The 14,266-nt window shown below is 48.2% G+C and overlaps 1 protein-coding gene across 1 annotated transcript in view; it reads right to left on the reverse strand.

Annotated features, from left to right (window-relative positions):
* Positions 1-14,266, reverse strand: part of LOC8044131 — a 93,197-nt gene that overhangs the window by 78,275 nt on the left and 656 nt on the right. The window lies entirely within an intron of this gene.

Consider the following 14,266-nt stretch of genomic DNA (forward strand, 5'->3'; position numbering starts at 1 on the left):
GAAAGATAATTATGGTGTCATTTCCCCAGGACCATTAATCCTGCGCTGCTCAAATTGCAAAAAAAAAAAAAGAAAGAAAGAAAAAAGCTTTTTTTTTTGCTGTGTGTGTGTGTGTGTGTGTGTGTGTGTGTGTGTGTGTGTGTGTTGGGGGAAGGGGGGCGTGGGCACATAACAATTCGGAGTTTATCGGATAAATCCGAATTGACAAAAATTTTACCGGCGGGTGTTTTTCGGAGTTTTTCGGATTTAAACACGGAGCCCTAGACTTATGACGTACCGATCGCAGCACAAAGGCTCTTTCGACGTAGCACATTTCGCTTCATCAGCGCTGACGCCTTGAAATTTTTGTGGTGCCCTGCCAGGTAATCCTCTGCACTGGTCAGGGTCACACCAAGGTATCTGTATCGGCTACTAACAGGGAGCTCAGTTTTCTGGATGGTGAGGGATTCAAGGCCCTCGCCTCGCCCAGAGAAAAGCACCGCGGCTGACTTGTTGGCATTGAATTGCAGTCGAAGCCGAGCTGCACCCGCTTCGCAGGCGCTCAGCAGTTTCTTCATGTCTGACACGTTGTCGGCCATTAGTACTAGATCAACTGCGAAAGCGAGCTCGGGGAGCCGCCATTCGACCATGTCTCCGTGTTGCATGTGTCGCAGAGTAAAACCAATCTGTTTGCTCCTGCAGCATCGTCTGCGTGCCGGATGTACATAGCATGTACAAAACGGGGGATAACGGACAGCACTGACGTAGTCCCCTGCGCACCGGAACATCACCAGAGAAAAATTTGTTGAACGTTGCCATAACGTGAAATCCATCATATAGCCGCTTTAATAGCTCCACCCAGGGTTCCGGCATGTGGAGCTGCTGGAGCCGCTTGATCAGCAAGGAATGGGGAACACTCTCGTAAGCTTTGGCAACGTCCAAAAAGCAAAATATAAGATTGCGCTTTTTCAACCGAGCGATCTCAATGCATTCGTTCAGGGTGAACAAGTTGTCATCCAGTCGATGATCTCTGCGGAAACCATTTTGAAGTTCGGTGAGAACACCAGCACCCTCGGCCCAATATGAAATGCGCCAATTAAGGATGGTTGCAAACACTGTGTAGGCTACAGCTGTGACAATGAGTGGGCGGTAGTCTCGCAGGTGTTGTTTGTTGCCGTTTTTCTTAGGAATGAATGACTCGACCACGCTTCCAGTCCCTTGGAACGGGTTCATCGCGGAAAACTATCCGGCTAAACAGGTGTGCCATTTGGGCGCGGGAATCGGGTCTCAAATTCTTCAGCAGCTTAGCTGAGATTCCGTCTAAGCCCTGTCAAGTGTACCCATAGGTGCTCCCGGCAGTTCTCACATGTCCGAAGCCATGCTGGTCCATGGCTTGACCAAAGCAGTCCTACGCCTCCCACCTCGTTTCTCTCCTTCAACTCGATTGTACCCAGTTTAGCACCAGGCTGAATATATAGGTAATTCTTCCAAGTCGCCCTATTGAAAAGACCAGTTTGAAAATCTAACTGGTCAGACTGGTATTTGGACTGGTCAAACTGGTATTTGGAGTGGTCAGACTGGTCTAACCGGAAATCAAACTGGTGCAACTGGTAGCCAAACTGGTCTAACTGGTAATCACATTGATCTAACGGGTCACCAGATTACCTCCTAACTGGTAACCAGATTGGCCTGACTGGTCACCATATTGGCCTAACTGGTCATCAGATTGGCCGAACTGGTCACCAGATTGTCCGAACTAGTCACCAGATTGGCCCACCTGGTCCAACTGGTTACAAGTTTGACCCATCTTTCTCACTTTATTTGTTGGCTTTCTCACTTTGATTTATTGGCTTTCAAATAATTACGGCATGATCGAGCGTTTACGTTTTACTATGAGATTCTTTCGCTGAGCCGTTCAAAATACCCTAAGAGGTATTTGCTCTCAATTGCTGGAAAAATAATCAACATGCTGGGAATATTTTTTATTGCTTAGGCGGTCACCGAGAAATTCCGTATGTTCAAAACGACCAGTATAAAAGACAGAAACGCAGAGCTCAGAAGTAGTGATCGGGTTAGTGTGCCGTTGTATGTGTGTGCGCTCAATGTATGCTCAACTGATGCTTGTAGTAGGCGTATTGTATCTACATTTGTGTATAATAAAGATTTCCGGAGCGCTTTGGTGGCGTAATGAAATGAAAATATTTTTTTTTGTCTAAAAAGCGTGACAAGTCAACCAGTGGGACCAGTTCAACCACCATGACCAGTTCAACCATCATGACCAGTCAACCAGTCTGACCAGTTCAACCGCCATGACCAGTCACCCTGTGTGACCAGTTCGAACCACCTTGACCAGTTCAACCATTATGAAACTGGTCAAACTAGAGCAATAACCAAGTTTGAAACTGGTACCATTTTGAGCTGGTACCAGTTCAAGATGGTACCAATTTAGCAATATGTTCCCTATCTATGTCAACTTGGTGCAACCGTTCAATGAGTCCGCTGATTTGATTTTCCAGCTCTTGAATCCTATTTTATTAGAATCTTTGCGCGCACTCTACTGAGGGACATATGAGGCCATTAAAGCCAGTGCTCTCCTCCATCTCAACCATTTTTGCATGTGGCACTTCTCCTGGCATGCAGGCTGGAAACCACATTTTGCAATTGCTGTTATCCCGGGTTACTTCATTCACGGGCAGGTCCTTAGCAGAAGTTTTGGATGTGGCCAACCAAACAATTCATTCGAGCCGCTGTCCTGGCGCATGGTCGCCTTTCTTTTGTCGTGCTGTGCAGCATTCAGGAGAGGGATGGTTTCCAACAAAAGCCCAGTGGACTGATGTTCCGGCCTACCCTGAGTCTGTGCGTCAGTTGTGAGGAAAGATCAGGCTGGCTCACCCTTAGCTTACCAGGGCTTTGTTAAGCTTACTCCCTTAGCGCATTCGATCCTTGTTTCTTTGAGCCCCATCCGGTGTCGCAGGTTCGATAGTCCCCGCGACCAGATGTCCGCTCACAAGGGTTTTTCAGTCTCAACCGCTTACTGCGTTTAAAATGCCCGCAAATCAAAATCTTTAGCGACCACAGCGCAACTGAGAGAGACACGTTCACATGGATATACCCGCAGCAGCGCCACAACGGCACTCCGCCGCACTGTGAACACTATAGCGAAGGAGAAAATGTCTTCACCGTTGATCACAATCGTGAAGTGCCGCACAATGAATCTTTCCTTGATAGCCATAACGAAATTGGGCATGGCACATTGACCTCGATGCAGTGAAGAGATTCTGCAGTGTGCTTCTGAAGCCCCTCGATGTACTTCTTTCACCTTTTATTTTCTGCAGTGCAGGGAGGCGCTGCTATCCACTTATCGATAAAGCCCCTTGATAGAGGCGTTTTTTTACAAGTACCGCCAACCATTGTTGTGGAAACGAGCGAGGCACGTGCCGCGAGCGGGTGCTCCGCCGCCATTCGCTTCCAAGGGCCGCTCATTTCAGTGCTGCGCCGCCATTTGCTTCCAAGGGCCACTCGAGACACGGGCCACGTGCGCTCGTGCATTTGACGCTACTTGCAAGACAAACGGAAACATATCGAGGAGCTTTACTTATCGATGGCTTTCCGCCCCGCTATAACCACTATAACCCACAACAGCTCTCCATACTGAACCACCGAGTCACTTTTACAAGAGCGATTGTCACCCCCCCCCCTCCCCCCCTTCTAGCCCACCATAACTTAACCTTTATTTTTTTTTTACAAGTACACATTTTATGCACGCAGCCGATTAAAAGCTTAGTTACATGTAGTATATTCAGTACAGAAAAGATGCCATGCACACACGCCATATATGAGGACCAAAAGAACAATCATGAGTTGTTCAACTACAAAAGTGAGGAACAAACGAGCGCTCCCAAAAGATTGCCGTATACAGCCTGAGAAACGCAACGCGGGGCGAGTCCCGTGCATCTGATTAGCGCTCCGCAGCCAATCAGAATGCGGCAATGGCCGAAACGATCGCCGAATAACCAATGGCAAAAAAAGAACATTTCAAGCCGTTTAATTTTTTTGTTCTTTTTAAACTGTCAGTGACCATAGAGTTGTTTTGTGCATTCGCATACTGTATGTACGTTCAGGGAATAGTGTGTCTTGGACTGAGAATTACAGTTCACGGTGTAGTTCACACGTGTGCCAGTCAAGCACCGTCAGCGACGTGGACATCAAGAAGCGGCAGCACCCGTGCCGTCAGCGCGTGCCTGGAGCATCCCTGCCCGAAGAGCCTGATTCGCTGTCTTCGAGGGACCACCATCTCAGCTCAGAGGCACAGGGCGCGTCCTCAATCCCACGCCGACTGCCTTTGGATCCGGAGGAACCGCCTCACCGCGCCCACCTCCTTGCCCAGACTCTCGCCCAGCTTGGTGAGTATATGCTATGCGGGTTCTATTCGTTGCCGAACATTGCCCCTCGAGCAAGAAAGGAAGGGTGCCGGTTGTAAAAGAAAACGAATTCGCAACTTTCGGCGATGGTGATGCCACGGTGTAAGAATCGCGCTCCCTAGCTCCTGGATCATCCGCTTCAAAACGAAAGTGCTCGCTTACACCTATCTGGTGTGAAAAAATAAAGTAAGGCTCTACTACTGCTTGTACATAGCAAAACTACAATTACTTGCGCGTCGCAGACCCAGCCTCGTACTGCTCTTCTACGACGATCTTCCAGATGACAGCGATTTTGATAGACACCAGCGCGCCCCCTACAGGTCGTGAAAGTTGCGAATACTAAAGGACGCGTGTGAGCAAAAACCGCGTCGCATCGCGCCGCTAATGTAACCATAGCAACCTTCTCTGACACTGTGACGTGACGTATAAATTTTTCAAATTGCATTTTTGCACGCCCACTAAAATTTGAGTTGGGTATTGTTGTGACCTGACTGCACGCAAATATCATATCCGAGTGGCTTATTAAAACTCCAAAATTTCTTACGGGGGCATCTTAGTTATGTAATTCTTTTAGGAACTACAGAACCACATAAAATGTAAGGTGAAACATATGTGCGGTGAATCGAGAAACAAACAATAGTATACTTTTCCACCTCTTACTCTAAAGTTGAGTAACTCTGTCCTCTATGTTTGCAACTCCGGAAATCATGCACATGGCATGTACTGTGCATGAAATCAGAGGTTCAATCAGGATTAGAAATGCGACAAAGAGGCGTAGGCAGATTGGCACTGAGAGCACATGAAAAAAAACAAAAAACAAATGAGGAAGTGCAGAGGGACATGGGCTGGTCGTCTTTTAAGAGCAGGGAGACAATTATTAAATTGCAATCTGAACAAAGTTTGACCGAAATGGATGATACGTGGTGGGCACGGAACGTATTCAAGTATTTATACATTACAGGTTTGAACACAAAATGGGCAAACCGAACCCGATAGCTTACATTTAAATACGTACATACTAGTGATGGGGCTGAACAGACTAATACAAGAACAACTACGCTTCATTTTTTAGTTAAAAAAAATGCAGTCCACCTTAATATTACCCAAGATGACCACATGTCAAATATTACCCCCTAGTTCTGTCTAAATGTTTCTTGAACGGTTCAGCAAACTGTGCAACTCGCCAAGTTACCGAAATCGGCTGACTCCAGCAGGCAAACTGAGGCGCAACCAACAGCGGTGTCAAGGTTGCGGCGTTGACGTAGCCAACATTGAGCTAAGCGTCATCACCATTGCCCCGTTTTGTATGTTTTTATTACTCCGGGCAAGCGTAACGGGTGACGTCAGCAACGTGTTCTCTCGGCTCTCACCGGTGCCCACATGAATGGCGTAACGTGCCTGAACAGCGCGCTTTTTTGGGAGCCTTTTAGTGTTTCGAGTTGCGGTGCGTTACTCCAATAACATGGACACCGCTGAGTGTAAGAACTGCTGCGGGTATATGTGGCCACCGCGCATGCCCAAAGTCTCAACTCTGTCTCCCAGCGTGTCCGGTGCCGGAGAACGCCGACAAGGTTTGACCATAGGGAAATTCGTGACTCCCTCGCCGGGTAGAAGAGGCGGGGTGTGACGTTTTTAGTTTTTTTTTTTTTTTCTGATTCCCCAAAAGGCATCCTGGTGATATCCCACACTGCCTGGTGATAGTTAAGTTGCAGTGTCAAGAAGAGAAAATTGGCTTAGAAGGGCGGAAGGAATCATATGTTTCTCTTTTTAGACTTAGGCTAAGTGGCGCAAGCTACCGCCCGTTGCAAACGGTATAGCCATCCGTCCATCCGGCACACGTCCATCCGGCACATACTCAAAAAACTGTCAAAATTGCAAGACATATACAGACCCGCGTCTTATTTGTATGGTTTTGGCCGGTCTGCTATTGTTTACGGTCTACAGTCACTGACAGGATGTTGACGTCAGGCAGAACTGCGCGAGCTTCGAGTACCTTTGCACGCGACGCCAAAGCACGACGGAAGTCAACGAGTGCGTGCTGGGAGGCGGCCGTCTGAAGCAGACTCCTTGCCGTTCTCATGACGGTGCCTGGAGCGCGTTTCCGTCCCTGGCACTATGCGGAGCGTAAGTTCGTCTGCTTCTTGTACAAGGGTTCCGATGATATGAGAACGCCGAGCTCTTATTGGCTGATTGGAAAAAAATAGCGGGTAGATTGCCAGGCATTTAGCATCGAGATCTACCCACTATCATTTCAATCAAAGCCAATCAGAGCTGGGCGTTGTCCTGATGTCACCGCGACCCCTGCTCAAGAAGCAGACGACTTGATCTCCGAATAGTTCTTACCCTGTACCGACACGCGGCGCTCTGACGTCACGCAGCTGCGGTGGCGCTGCTGTCGACGCTGCTCATGCGTAGACGTAAAACTTGAAGCGGATCTGATTCCTGCGCACGTGCAGCGACGAACACGAGGCAAATTCGGGAAACCAATAAATGCGTTAGAAAAGGTTTTGAAAGTGGCATGTTACTTTAATTGTCCCGTCTGTCCCGCTCGTTGTCTGAGGAGAGCTCCGGCCGCGTTGTTTTCTCCTTGCAGAGGATGGGCGACGAGTCCATGCAGTCCGGCATGTCTGGCTTGGAGAGCGCACCCACGGCCGAACCTGCGCTCGGACAGGCCCGCGCAGAGTGAGGGACGATTTTCATCTGGTCCATGCGTGTCAGGGCATCGTACTCGTGTTCACTTCAAGAACGGTAGTAAAAGTAGTCCGGCTCCTCGCGGAACGTTACTAATTCACCCTCTGTGCGTTGAATTAAGATACACGTATAGGAGCTTTATGTCACTTTATCAATTACAATTGAAAACGAGCGTGTTGGTTAATAGATACAAAACTTGAAAGTATAAAACAGAGAGGACGAGGACGAGAACAGGACATCTTTCAGGACTTTATCAAGACGTGTATACTTTTCAAAAGTCAGAAGCATCGTTTCTTCACTTGACGACCAAATCTTGTAAGAACTACTTTGCACAGCAAATAAATAATCCGTAAAACATTTTTTTTTCTTGATGTGACTACGAGCGCAGATAACAAAAGCGTTGTGCTTTCTTTTCTACGTTGGGGCCAGCGCGTGCTACGCATTTGATACGAGTACCCCGTCAGCGTTCGGCCGGGGCACGTGTTCTGATTGATTGAGCGCGAGTTTTAGCCAAACATTGACTCAGCCCTCGTGACCAGTATCATAGCCTCCTCTATACTCACAGAGCCTGGCAGTTCGACGACGGAGCCATAGAGTGTCGCAGATTTGGAGCACGAGGATCTGGTAGCACAGAGCATCAAAGAGCCATTTCTCGGGGAACCTGGACGTCAGCGCACAGCTTTTGCTGCGGCAAGGACCCGAAACCGCGTCTCGCTGCAGCGGCGAGAAGCTGCGTTTCGGCGTCTCGCCACAGCGGGGCGCCAGTCACGTGGCTCTTCTCTCATCCGCTGTCTGCCGCTTTACCTTTTCCGTTTCGGCGGCCGCATCTCGTGGCGATCTGCCAGGCTTTGTAAGTGTATAGGAGGCTATGCCAGTATGCGGGCCTCGCGCGCTGGCCCTCAGTGGGTGACGTAGAAAATTGAGCACAACGGCGGCGTTGGTCTATGCCGCAGCCATAGCACGTTGTCTGATGCGTGTGGCATAGTGCACGTCGCAAGACAGCCGTGCGTCACTGCATGCGGAATCTGCGGGTGCTCGCTTTTAAGCTTTAGACCGCCGGCGTTAAGATACGATGGGAAGCGGTATGTGCTTGGCGTTCCCGGTTATTATCCACTTGCAGGTAAAGCTTTATAAACTACTCGGAACGACAAGAGAAAAATAAGTTATAACTGGAGGAAGGTTAAAACAAACAGTATACGTATATACAGACATTTTAGCACAGAATGTGTTTATAGATTTGATTTCATGCGCGCGTAACGAAAATGCATTATGCGCAGGACGAATTACACAGCAGGCAATGCGTAAAGATATATACATAGCACATAGAGGGCATCCTTAGTCATAATTAACTACACTGAATCACACTTACTATCAATTACCGGGATTGACCAAGCGGCCCAGTAAGAATCGAACTCCAGATTGTGCGATCCACATTCCAACGCCTTTGGTCGGCGCCACAAGGACTTACGGGAGCCTGCGATGGCAGGCGACCTTCGACACGCGCAACTGTCCCCCGAATGACGATGCGTGGCTCCCTACGTGACCTCACGACGTCACAGGGTGTCTCATTCATAACGCACCATAACGCGTAGCGCAGGGGGCGTATAACATCACGACTTCACAGATGAGCCCAGCATGGCGGGCTCGATAAACAACCTCCTCTCAGGCAGCACGTGATATAACGGACGTCAAACTGTTGTGCAATCCATCCGAAACCACCTAAAAGCTTCTTGTAACTAAGCATAATTAATTATACCTTACCCTATTCGTTGGACCCCTGCGTTCCTGACCCGATTTCCTTCTCGACACAGCAACATCTTGAAGAAGCTTTCTGCCTACTGGATCGTCATCGGAGCCATTCCGCTTGTCCTCTTTTGCGCGGTGGCCATCCCGACCGTGTTCTACGTCAAGAGCATTTCATGTGAGCCACCATCCTAAACATAGAGGGCAGTCAAAGAGCTTTATTAAGACAACAAACAAGAGACTGTTTGCCCGCTTTTCTTCCGCTGATCGTTCACACCATTCTGTAAGCTTGGGCAAATGTGGAACATACAAAGAAATGTCACATGACTGCCACAACCCAGACATCACAATGAGCTTTATGTAGACGCGTACACAGCATAATCTCGTATGTAAGGCGAATATCTGATATTGCAATATACGATATCGCGATATTGAATTCTATCCTACATTTAGTATCGGGCTTTGCCCGCTTTCCGAAGGAGCGGACAAGCGCGTTCTGGGCGGTAAATTGGTAGACATGAGAAAGTTTTAGTATTGCGCATATAGAAGCAAACGCAAGTGCTGTGCGTTTGCGTTAGCATTGCGTGCTCTAGCCTGCGCATGCGCGTCGTCGCCATTCGCAAATCCAAGACGCAGTGTTTGCCCGTATACGCAATATTAAAACTCACTATTAGAACGGTGTTCAGTCACCATTGCGTACTTATACGATTTACGCTAATAGATTTGTGTGGACAGTTCCTTTCCGTGTGCGGTTTGATATCCTCTAATGTCGGGGTCTTCAACATCGCCCTTCCCGAAGAGACCGTGGAAGTGCGCGGGAGGATTTTTGTACTGACATATATATAATTGAACGGATAGCTCGTATCATATAACCACCTGTTTTAAACATGCTTCTGCGTTTGTCTTTCAGCCTTTGTGAACGCCTTCTACTGCAACAGCAAAGCGTGTAACGCTTTAGGTGAGAATCAAGTTATCTCACTCAAATATCGGCGAGTTGTCATTGAGCCCGAGTATTTTCACCTGGGGTCCGTTATCGAAAGCGAACCAACCCTGGGAGAGGAGAGGATACTTTTATATTAGGGGTTCAATACTCTATTCGCATTAGTAGATTAGATGCTCGTTTATCGTAGATCCCCCGGCAATTCAGTAACTATATATAGTGCTTGCCACGTTCAGTGCCAAAACACAACATATCAGCCTTTCTTTTCTTTTCTCCTCGCGTTATCCCAGAACAACTCTGACTTGAAGTTTGTAATCGGGAAAGCAAATCCTTGGTTGACGCTTTTTAGAGCGCAGCTCTTAGGGGTCAGTTTCCGGCTTGAGCGGCGTCGGCGTCGCCGACGGAAAATGTGAAATGTCCCATAATGCACCGCGCGAGCCCCCCAAAAATGGGAAATGTCCCATAATGCACCGCGCGAGCCCCCCACCGGGGTCACGTGACCTCGTGGGGGGGGGGCACGTGACCCCCCGAGGTCACGTGACCCCCCAAGTCACGTGACTCCCCTGACGTCACGTGACTCCCCTGAGGTCACGTGACCCCCTCCTCGAGGTCACGTGACCCCCGCCGATGTCGCGTGACCCCCGATGACGTCATCGTCACTGATGACGTCACCGGCATCCACATCGTCATCATCAGTGATGACGTCATTAGTGACGTCACTGATGACGTCACCGGCATCCACATCGTCATCATCACTGATGACGTCACCGGCATCCGCATCGTCATCGTCATCATCGCTGATGACGTTACCGACATCCGCATCGTCATCGTCATCATCACTGATGACGTCATCAGTGACGTCACTGATGTCGTCATCGTCATCATCACTGATGACGTCATCAGTGACGTCACTGATGACGTCACTGACTTTCCCATCGTCGTCATCATCACTGGTGAAGTCATCAGTGACGTCACTAATGACGTCATCGGTATCCGCATCGTCCTCGTCACTGATGACGTCATCAGCGATGACATCATCGGCATTGGGGGGTCACGTGATCCCCCCCCCCCCGGTTAGTTGCACCCCCCCCCCCCCCCCCCCAGTACCCTTCCCTCCTCCTCCTCAAGAGCTGCGCTCTAATTCGGCGTTACAGGAAGTTGTAAGCGGCTTTCACTTTTTTGTTACCAGTCAACTTATGCACGAGTACTATATCATGGAGTGCCACTGAAATTTCCTTAGGCGACTTAAAATCGTCCAAGTAATAATTTCGTCGATCCTAGGTGTCGTTTTCTTATCTGTTACTTAATACTTCGGAAAGCCTTCGCATACGTACTGGAATTTTGACCTCAGGCAAGTCCTAGCTAAAGTCAGCCTCTGTGCAAATCATACTGTCGAGACAAATAAGACCCCATATTTGCACGAACTATTATGCTTAAAAATTCACCGCTTGCCCTCGTCGTTTCCGATTAGAATCTTCTCCCCAGAAAAATTGCCCCCATCAGTGATCAACAGTCTTTTGGTTTCGCTCTAAGCATATTGCAGCTTGAATAAGTTTATACGTGCTTTATTAAGTTGAACTGACACCACTGTCTTGTGTTTCAGTTTTCATGTTTTATTGTTATGCGTTTTGTTTAAACATTTATCCCCGGCTTGGAATGCGTAGTGCCCTCAAACCTCTTTTAGAGTATTTTTTTAAAATAAATAAATTGACAGATGCGTAAATATGTAATGTATTTCTTTCTAGCTATGAGTGCGCAGAAGGCACATGCGGGAGGAAAGCCCTGCATGGACTACTTCGACTACGTCTGCAAGGCCTCCGACATCAAACTGCTGGACGACCGAAAAAAAGAGATGAAACTGCTGTCCAACAGCAAACGTACGAGCCAACGCGTTTTCAGCATGCGCATGTATGAAACGAAAGTAATAGAGATGAAACTGCTGTCCAACAGCAAACGTACGAGCCAACGCGTTTTCAGCATGCGCATGTATGAAACGAAAGTAATATATTTACATTCGACACACTGGAAATCAGAGAAGGAGGGCAATAACAAGCGAACATGTGCGCATAATTCGATTCGACTTGTTTGTTTTTAGAGCGCAGCTCTTAGGGGCCCGTTTCCAGCCTGAGCGGCGTCGGCGTCCTCCCCCCGAGGCCACGTGACCCCCCCCCCCCCCCGCCCCCGAGGTCACGTGACCCCCCCCCCCCCCCGAGGTCACGTGACCCCCCCCCCAAGGTCACGTGACCCCCCCTCCCACGAGATCACGTGACCCCCCGAGGTCACGTGACTACCCGCAGGTGACGTGACCCCCCTCAGTACCCTTCCCTACTCCTCCTCAAGAGCTGCGCTCCAATTCGGCGTTACAGGGATTTGTAAACGGCTTTCATTTTTTTCGTAGTTTTTACTAAAGCTTTTTTTTTCTTCATGAAGTGAGGTAGTTATATATGAACTACGTTACGCAAGCTTGGGTACCTTTAACTTTGTCTGTTTATAGTAGTTATGTGTGTTATGCCTCAGCCCCGGTGAGCAATTTCGTAGCACCTATAGAACGGGGTAAAGAGTTGTTGGTCGAGGAAATAGACCATCCTATGAAGACAATGTCATAGCAGATGCGTTGACCGGTTGCAAGGGAATCAGGTGCCTGGAATGGGACAATTCGTTTTGTTTCCGCGAAAAAAAGGCGGACCTACTCTGCCTCAACAGATTATGACTCACATGAGATTTCAAGGAAAAGCGAGTTATTCTTATTTAGGAGCATCTAAGGACGGTAGAATTGGATCTTATTCAGAGATATGATTCATATTAAATCGATGGAATCAGCCCAAGGTCCTCGCGTACGCCATTATCAAAAAAAAAAAAAAAAACGTCAGAGAATGGGACAAGAAAGGAGACAAAGTGGTTACTATTTACATCGCGTGCCGTCGACATTCTACAATGGCCGCTGTTGTTCCAAGATGCGTGTTTAATTGAAGCAACTTTTTCATTACGCTAAAATATGGCTATCAGTTACTGACCGCAGTTAAGTACGACTGAAGTCAGACTTAACTGCATTTAAAGGGGTACGGAACGAAATGACATCCCATAGAAAAATGTCCTATCACTCTCAGAAAAAAAAGGTGTATTATTACACCCCTTGTCCCATATAATACACCCCAAAACTTCAATTCGACGTACAGCGCCCCATAATCGAACAGGCGGCCCCAAAGTTTACGAGGGGCTTGATAGCCGTGTGGTACAACTTATTAAGATAGCTGATATACGTATTATTGACTACAAAAAAGATTATCGGAGTTTTCTTGGCCGTACTGCAAAAGCTCCGTGTTTTCTTTCTTTGGTCTTTAATACGTACTTTAGCAATTTAATAAGTTATATCGCACCGTTATCAAGCCCCTGGTAAAATTTGGTGCCGTCCGTTCGACTATAGGGCGCTGTACGTCGAAATGAAGTTTTGGGGTGTATTATATGGGACAAAAGGGTATACGGTGATACCCTTTTTTTTAGAGTGTATGATCGGCTGTAGAAAATTCTTTGTATGCATGGTCGGCTTTAGCTATTTGGCCCAATTAGCTAACGCATTTTCTATCCATAGCGCTCTTTAGCTGCCCTATGACCTATACATTGCTTACTCGTAACGTAATTCGCGGCTATGTCGGTATTTTATGTCATGAGCGTTCGGTTCACCGTGCTAGCTTCACACTGCAGCTCGAGGGAACCAGTAACTAGAAATAACCTGCAGCACCCATCAATGGCGACACCTGCAAGCCAGGTATATAAGGTGTTTATTGGGTGCCATGTTTGAGCGCGTTGTTCACAGCTCATACTTTTTTTTTTTGGGGGGGGGGGGCGGGGGGGGTGGGGAGGGGGGAGACGAGAAGAAATGTGGTAGGGTCGGCTGGCTTGGAAGAGGTCCCTCGCATCCTTAGATCAAGCTCCTACCTAACGTCTGCAAAGAACGGCGATCTTGATGGTGTGGAATGCGCGTTGAGAAAGCACTGTGGAAGTTAACATCCAACGTATTAGACTCGTTAGCGCTCTCCGCCAAGTCACATTCAGGACTAAGTAACTCCACGAGCGAGCCATACTGCCGCGAACTCGCGCTGCTTCTTAGAGGCCGATGACGTGGCGGCACTCCAACGGAGCTTCACAGACCGCCACCAGGCGCAATCTTGAAATCTGTTTATTTGTGTTAAAATTAGTTCCCTTGACTTTTGTGCCGGCTGCCCAGAAACAATAGTTTAGACTAGTGTTTCTGGGCTGCCGCCACACCATAGACCATATCTGTGTTGTGACTGCTGAGCGCGTGCTGACGGCGAGCTTCTCACGTTCTTTTGCATCGTGCATTCCACACCATCGAAATTGCCAGTTTTAGCAGCCTGTTAGCGTTAGCTTGTTCTGAGCATGCGCTCTAAACAGCGCCCTCAAATATGGCGTCCAGTGAATACCATCTCTCTCTTTCGTTAATCATTGAAACAGGCGACCGCAAATTTACACA

This window comes from Ixodes scapularis, unplaced genomic scaffold (genome assembly GCF_016920785.2).
Source record: "Ixodes scapularis isolate PalLabHiFi unplaced genomic scaffold, ASM1692078v2 PGA_scaffold1__304_contigs__length_218370807, whole genome shotgun sequence".
Lineage (NCBI taxonomy): Eukaryota > Metazoa > Arthropoda > Arachnida > Ixodida > Ixodidae > Ixodes > Ixodes scapularis.